This window comes from Limulus polyphemus, unplaced genomic scaffold, assembly GCF_000517525.1.
Source record: "Limulus polyphemus unplaced genomic scaffold, Limulus_polyphemus-2.1.2 Scaffold76832, whole genome shotgun sequence".
In the NCBI taxonomy this organism is placed as follows: Eukaryota; Metazoa; Arthropoda; class Merostomata; order Xiphosura; family Limulidae; genus Limulus; species Limulus polyphemus.
The window spans coordinates 1,273-10,235 of NW_013742428.1; the positions used below are offsets into that span (position 1 = coordinate 1,273).

At 34.7% G+C, this 8,963-nt stretch overlaps 1 long non-coding RNA gene across 1 annotated transcript; it reads right to left on the reverse strand.

The window, feature by feature from the left end:
• Positions 1-289: 289 nt before the first annotated feature.
• On the reverse strand, positions 290-8,255 carry LOC111084455. Its single transcript, XR_002609567.1, has 3 exons — positions 7,962-8,255; positions 936-1,026; positions 290-404 (listed from the first exon to the last, which is right to left on the reverse strand). It is a non-coding gene; the product is annotated as an uncharacterized LOC111084455 (long non-coding RNA).
• Positions 8,256-8,963: the final 708 nt, after the last annotated feature.

Sequence of the window (8,963 nt, forward strand, 5' to 3'; positions counted from 1 at the left end):
TAATTATTTGTAAGTATGCTTGATGCACTTGACTCAGATAGCTTAGAAGATGGTGAAAGTGAGTGAAATGTGTGATGATGAAGAGACAAGAGGATCCTAGCTCTCCATCTACTGATGGTGAACCTGGACCCAACAGAGGAAGGCGTAAACAGTTGACAGTGTGAGGGGGTGGGAGCACTGGGAAATATACATCCCAGCCGCAGTGAATGAGTTAACAATGTATGTGAAAAATGTTTTAAATGGTTACCTTATTAGTGTCATGAAAAGCTAAAATAGTGGTTACCTTAACAGTGTCTGTGAAAAGTATTTCAAAGTATTAGTAACATCAATGCCATTTGGAAGTGGAACAGTTCCTTTCAGTATCCTTGTGTGGTAGTCCTGAAGGTTTCTGATTTTAGCTGCAACTAAAAAAGAAAAACACTAACAGTGAATATAAGAAAAACAAACTTACTTTCAAATTTATATTGTGACTTTTTAATATAGAGTAATTTTTATGAGACAGATGAAGACCTTCCAGGAAAACTTGACTTCCAAACCAAAGCAATACTTTTGTCACCTCTACATGAAGGATGAGGTTTACTTGAATGTAAACACTCTGGTTTATGAAAAACAAAAATGGATGCTACTTCTAAAAACAACCATTAGTGAAGAATACACTATAACAAAATTTTACTGTTACAATTTTAGGCATTAAGCCTAAAATACATCTGTGTAGGTTGGTTACAAAAAAAAAACTTACAAATGAAATAATGAGTATAGTAAGTTCAGAAAGAATCTGAAAAATTTAAATACCTGAAAATTTTGAATGGTGAATAACATATATTCTGCTTTAACACTTTACTGAAAATGTTCTATTTGAATAATAAAAATACTGAGGCACAAGAAATGGCAGTCAGTAAATGCTGAGAGATAATTAATAGATTGTATATACTTACACGCTGCAGCTCGGGTCCCCATCTATTTGTTTCTTGGAAATTTTGGTCAAGTTTTTCAACACGCGTGTAACTCCAGTGATATCACAGCCTCCTATATTACAAAATAGATTACACCACACAAAAAAGAATTTACTTGTTAGTATTAATCACTACATTATTCACTAAGTTTTGTATTATTTGTTAGTACAACTGATATCTTTAAAAGAAAAATGGAATAAAAATAAACAATTATCTCTAGCTAAACAGCTTTTCCATCAATCTCAATCCACTCCATTCTTTCATTGAGCCATGACATAATGTTAACATTTTCCTCACCTGAAAATCTACTTCAGACAGATACTCACCTCTCTACAGATCAAAGAACTATTACATCACACAACTGCCAGGATGTTATCATTATAAGACTACAGCCTTCTATCAATAGGAGGGTGACACATCGTACATGTGCAGTAAATCCATCAGCACTAGCTTTACTAGAACATCTCATTCATGAAACAGCAAAAGAAATACAACAAAAAGGGTGGATAGTTCTGCAGATATGTGAGTATTTTCAGGTAAGGAAAATCTTAACTTCAGAAACAGTACTGATCTTTCTAAAGAACAAATAACTAGAATCTCACATGGATAAAATGGTGGAGAAGCCGACAGAGATAAGAGTGAGAACAATGAGCTACCTGATGAGAAACTGCAAATGGGAAAGTGACAACCTGGCAAACAGTTATACCGAGAAATTTACGGGAAGTTGTGCTGCATCTATCCCATGATAGTTTAACAGGAGGACATCTCAGAGTTAAGGAGACACTGAGTCACCTACAACCGAGATTTTACTGGATAGCATGAGGTAAGATGTGGAAGAATGGTGCAGAACATGCAGTACATGTTGTGCTAAAAGGGGACCCAAGCATAAGAGACGTGCTCCAATGAAGTTATATCAAGTTGGCGCACCAATGTAAAGAGTAGCCGTTGACATTGCTGGTCCTCTGCCCCAAACTTGTGCAGGAAACAAGTACAACTGTAGCTTCAGCTATTAGTGATTTCTTCTTCAGATTTGGTATGCCATACAACTGCATTCAGATCAAGGCCATAACTTTGAATCAGCCATGTTCCATAAATTCTGCAAGTTGTTTGGCATACGAAAGACCAGGACAATGCCACTTCACCCACAGTCTGATGGGATGATAGAAAAGTACAACAGGACACTGGGACAGGAATTGGCAAGGTTCTGTAATAGCCACCAAGATGACTGGGATGTCTACTCCCTCCACTGTTGATGGCCTATGGGACAGCAGAGCATGAAACCACTGGATACACTCCAGCAAAGCTGATGTTTGGTCGGGAACTTCGGTTGCCAGTAGATCTGTTAACAGGACGCCCACCTTACAAAGAGTTGCCTGAAAATGTGCCAGAATTCATGAAAGTGTTATTGAAAAGGATGAATAATATCCACCATCAAGTGCATTCAAACTTGAAAACTTCTGTTGATTCCATGAAGCTATGTTATGATAAGAAGTCTACTGAAGTTAGCTTTGTACCATGAGAGACAGGGTGTGGTTGTATAATCCCAGGAAGACCAAAGGGAAGTCTCCTAAGTTGTCTTCTTCATGGGAAGGCCCGTATGACATAGTGGATCGTCTCTCAGACGTGACTTTTCAAATAAAATGTGGTCGGCGAGGTAAGCCAAAGGTGGTGAATGCCAACAGGCTTTGGCGTTATCACGGTCCAGGACATTTCAGTTGGAACGAAGTAAACAATGGAACAAATGACGCTGCTGAAGACGTGTCACCTGAAAAAGCCACCGTCGCAGAAGAAACTCTACCCAGTTTTGAGAAGGAAAACAGTGAAGCCGTTAATGAAGTTACTACCACTGATGTGACTGTTACCAATAATGGGATATTTCCTGATGGAGCAAATAAACCACACATGAAGCAGAAGCCAATGAGACAGAAACCAGTACAGAAGAAGAAACGTCCTGTAAAATTAAGAGACTTTGTTGTATTTTAATTGTGTGTTTGTAAATTCTGTACATTTAATCAAGTTATTGTAAATTATCTATTGGTTTAATGTAAGTGGCTATTGTTTGGAACGAACAATACTAAGGAAGGGGCAGTGTTACGACAGTGGAAGTCACATGACGCTGGGAGCATGTGCGCTGGAGTTTCTCGAAGAATCATGAATTTTCCTGGCAACTCTAGTTGGTTCGAGGCGCCCACGTTTTTAGTATATAAGCCTGACGAGAAAACCAGCACAATTGAAGAGATATGTAGATAGATTGAAGATATAAATAACTGAGTCAAGCGAACAGTAGCCACCGTAAGTAAAGTGTGTGAATCACTGTGATTTATAGTGTGTGTGTGTGTGTGTTATAAAGGTTGTTAAGTTTAAAGTGACTGTGGAAATTCTGTGTACTAAAAAGTTGTATCAAGAAATAATAAACTAGTTTTAATTAAGAAAGGACTTGTATCACTGAAGTTCCTCGGAAAGAATTTATACCGGAAATTAACAAACGAGCAGATACGTAACATAATTCTCTAGCTCCTCTAGAAAATAATCTCACATTCTTCTGATCCTGTAGCTCCTCTAGAAGATGATCTCCCATTCTTCTGATCCTGTAGCTCCTCTAGCAGATGATCTCCCATTCTTCTGATCCTGTAGCTCCTCTAGCAGATGATCTCCCATTCTTCTGATCCTGTAGCTCCTCTAGCAGATGATCTCCCATTCTTCTGATCCTGTAGCTCCTCTAGCAGATGATCTCCCATTCTTCTGATCCTGTAGCTCCTCTAGAAGATGATCTCCCATTCTTCTGATCTTCTAGCTCCTGTAGCAGATGATCACCCATTCTTCTGATCCTCTAGCTCCTCCAGAAGATGATCTCACATTCTTCTAATCCTCTAGCTCCCTACTCAGAAACTAGGAAGTACTATAAAGTGGTTCCCTAAACCTAATGGCTAATTCAAAAGAGATACTGGTTCAGTAGTCCTGTTGGTTGACCTTTAACATCCTGCAATAGTAATACTTAACAGGGTGGTTACATCCCTATTCACAGTGAGTCTAAGATGAAAAGCTAGAATTGACTGGCTGTTAGGAACTCCCACAATACAGAATGAAAACTTCCTGATCGAGATCATATCAAGTCACACAGAAGGACTGGTCAGGATAAAATCTAAAAACACTAAGATAATACAAACTAAAATAACAGTGATGGTAAAAACAAGCAAGATAATGTACAAGCGGGTCTAGGATGCAGAACCAATCTCCTCTCACAAAACTTTACCGAACACCAGGATACCGGTAAAGTTACCATTTAATGACACAACTGATGAGATGGAACAAATATACAAACTAAAAAAAACAACAAAGAATAGTTAGTTGAATCCATATGCAAATAATAATATCCAAGGGTAAAACAAAATGGAAGAAAATACCTACATTGGCTCTTCATACTCAGGAAACACAAAAAATAAAACAAGAAAATATGTATAGGAGAGATATTATAGCACCTTATTGTTTCGGAATTATAATCATTACAAAGAATCTAGAAACTGATAAGATGGCTATGTGATGGAAATAAAAGTAGTGAATCTAGATATGTCCATGTACCATCTTCAGATATGTCCTAAGATGATAAAGCAGATTTATGAGAGATAATGTTAGGTGCCTACATATAAACTAAGAAAAAAGGCCCTGATCTCACATTTCACATCAAAGGCTTTTGATCCAACTTGCAAGGGTAGTAAAGGATAAGTTGTCCTTCCCAAAGGAGTTCCAAAAAATGAACAAAAAGAAATAGTCCAGACAAAGTAAAATTAATGAGCTCAAACAGGAACCAACTGAATCAAAATATAACCAATCAAGAGAAAAGCTAAAACATAAATATTTAGTCACCTTCACAAGACATTAGTCTTATTCAAGTTACTGTGAACCAACAGGAAAGTGACTTAGGTACAACCAAGAAAAACAAAGTATAAGACACAACATGGGCATAAATGTCAGGTCGTTAACATCCTCAGTTTAAAATAAATGTATAACTTTAAAGAATTGTCCCACAGAATGCTACATGGAAAAGATGGTAAAAGGAAGTTCAAAGTTAAAGTTGGAAAAGCATGTTTGTTCATTGGACAACGACAAACAAATTGAATTCTACGAGAAGGAGAGATTAATTTAAGAACAGACTTTAAGGATCTTAGACAGAACCATTTTTATGACACCAGGAGTTTATCCCCAAACAGAAGCTCCAAAACAAGGAAACAAAAGTCTTTTCACACAAATGTCTCCAGAATAATTGATATTTGACACTTCAGTGGCTCAGTCAGTATAAAGTACAAGAAACCAAAACAAACTGATATACATGAACACACATTTCAACACCTATATCTCCAACAGATCAATATTTCACCAGTTTCCTGAAAATATCAAAAGCACAAAAGTATTTTATGTGCAGCTAATCAAAAATATTATCCTAACATCAAAAGTAGCATTTCGGAAAAAACGTACCACAAAAAAGGCCCAAATGTAGTATAGTTTCTGTTCAATCACTATCAGAATGTCTATACATAATAAGACGGGGTTGACTGTTACTAGTCTAGCACCAATAACTCAACATTACCTGAAGATGTAACCAAAACTGGACAACTCATGGTAAACAAAGATCTTCAAAATGATCCTGTGACAATACAGACCTGACTAGAGCTGAGCAATTAACTCAATCAATAAACCTAGTGTTAAGTACAATAATCAATTAATCAAAATTATAATAAAATTGATTAATGTCATGAAAATAATATATTAACTAAAATTAGTGTTCATTATTATTACTGTATTTAATTACACAACAATATAAGTAATCAAAATATTACCATTATGATTTCTCATTATCAGTTTGGATTAATTCAAGGTTGTTCAGTTTAATAAGTTAGTGTCTCCAAAATAATCAACTAATCAATATTATTATTTCCAATTACTACTAATTTTTATTATTCCAACTATCTGAGTCTCTGTTGAAAATAAACAATAATGAGTCCAACAATTAATTGATTTTTAAAATTCCATTAATCACCCATCTCTAGATCTGACATAATTACACTCTACAGTCAGAGAAGAAACAATATGGATAATAATGTATAGAACACACCCATGTGTATCATAATGTGATTTGGGAAAGCCAGCCACGAAAAAACATAGAAGTTATCATGGAGTAAAGCCAAGCCACACAGACATAAATTATCACCATGATGATGATGTGAAAAATATCGTATTTACCCAAATATAATGTTTACTTTTTTCCCTCCAAAAAACTCACTGCACATTATATTCACACTTGTTAAATTTTGTTAGGTATTTTACCAGATCTACCACTGAAAATCATTAAAGGTTTTAAAAAATGTCGCATATCCAATGCAATGGATTGGACGAATGATGACATGCTGGGAGAATCAGAAGAATTTGAATCAAAGGTTCAAGGAAGTAAATCCGACAGTAGCGATGATCAAAATTTATGTGATGATGAATGATGAGCTTAATGTATTACCACATATAAACTTTTCAATAAATTTTGTAAAATTCACACATAGAAAATTTCAATAAATAATTTCCAAAAATATTTAATACATAAATAGTTGTTTCTGTATTTAGAAACTATTCAATACATTTTGTTCAACTGATGTGTAAAAGAACAACCTTTCACAATTGGATGTGCAGAATATTTGGACAAATATGGTAAGATCAAAAGGAATTCCAATTAACAAAAATAATTAAATCTAGATGGATGAGAATATTATCATGAAGATGACATGAAAAATAAGATCCAAATGGATACACAGACTACAACTAACAAATCTAGATGGATGAGAATGTGAATATAGCAGCCAAGATGCCAGGTTTCCAAATATTTGTCCAACTTACTAACTGATAACTTATTCTGCAGTACCTAAACATTATCAGTATAGCTAGAAACACCCAGGAGTCTCATGTCATCAGCTAAGTTTAATCATTCACTAATTATGACCCTATTAATATTATCAATGTAAATAAGAAAAAGCAAAGGCCCAAATACTGGGTACTCTACAAGTTACAAGGATTCAGTTTAACTGAGTTCTATTACTATGAATTTTTGCTTTCTAAACTCCAACCACCCTACAATCTAATTAAGTAGTCCTTCCCAACCTCAATCTATGCAATTTTTCTTGGTATTTGCTACTGAACACAACAAACTACCTAAATAGAGAAATAAAAATTAACCCAGTGATGAGAACAGCTAATTTAATATAATGTTTTACTTTTACTACTAATGATTAGAATGGACCATTTCATCAGTTGAGTACCTATGTTAGCAATATTCTTTGCCAAAATATCTTGTGACATTTTGCCAGCATAAGAGGTTTAGGTGTCTAAAATCCATATGATAAGCTAATAATGTAAAATGGTCCTTATAACAGATGTATCTCACAAACATTCTAACCAATACTGTTAACGAAAGAAACATCAAACCTATAACAGTGTATAGCTTATTTCATTATGAGTTTATCTTCTGTAGATTACCTCATCAAAATATTTTTGGGAATCTTAAGCACACTACACCCAGAGAACAAGTAATATCCTTCATGAAAGTTAACAGATAACTAAGACAAGATTCCTGGTTCATGAACTCATGCTAAGTTTCTTTTATCACCCCCTCTAGAATTTTTCACACTACAGAAATAAAACGAGTTAGATTATAATTTGCATGGGCAAAACTTATCATCCACCTTAAAAATAGAACTAGCACAAGCAAGTTCCTCAGGCATCTGTCCACTGCCTATTGACCGACCAACAGTAAAAGAGACACTAATGCATCTGATCTTTCCATAATAATCCGGTATCATTACAAAGCTAAAACATGAAATTAAATATTGCTTCAACTTACAAGTGACTCATTCAGTAATGTATTTGTATCTTCCAGGTTTAATTATTATTCGTATTTGTAAACTGAGAAAGATATAAAACTATAAATATTCTACATTATACCACATAGTTTTGAAATTGAAAACCTACCAAAGCATCTTACTTGAAGTTTTGGTGTCTTACGCTTAGAAAACAAAATGTCATCTAACTTTTTAGTTAGAGCAATGTATCATCTGTCAAAAATATACACACATAAAAAATACCCGGCGATATGTCCGACACTGAAGTCGTAGTATCAGCATCAAATTTCACTTTCAAAATTTAACCTCAATCATCACATTATTAACAGTTATTATTTTTCTAGTTTAGTTCTCATAATTTATTAACAAAATATGTTTACGTCTTTAACTTCTACGATCTTATGTTATTTTCGCTATATAATCTATACTAATTTAGCGCCCCCTCTTCGTATGTTTCGCTAATTACTTTGCGTGTGTGTGTTTTCTCATAGCAAAGCCACATCTGGAATCGACCCCTCATTTTAGAGTTGTAAATCGGAAGACTTGCCGCTGTCCCACCGGGGGCCAAATACTTTACTACGTGAAAAACTCAAATAATTCAGCGCCCAACACGACTAAGTAAAAACTTTATTGTATTTTATTTTGTGTCACGTTTATGATAGATGTTCTTCGTTATGCGCAAATACAATGTTCCACATAATAAAGCATAATAAAGTGTTTATTTAGATGTGTATATTTATCCTTTATTACATTTTATCCAAATTGTTTTTGCTCATTTCTTTTCTAACAATAATCAAGATTGTCAAGTAGTTTATTGATAGCGTTTGGAAAAGTTTGAAATTTTCCAGGGCCGTTTTTTAAATTTAATATTATGTGTACGTTTTCAGTGTTTGTTTGTGTTTAAATATTGTTACGTCTCCGTCTGTTAATTAACTTTCCGTAACTTCGTTCCGACGAAACTTTACCGACACAATGTGACTAGTATCACGCTACCTCTTTCTAGAAATATCCTGTTACTTCAAGAATTCCCTAGCATTTACTAGATATGTGTTAGTCTTGTATATATAAGACGTTCACAACGTGACGGGACAAGAGGGTAATGAGTAATTGAATTGCAGTCAGAGAGAATATT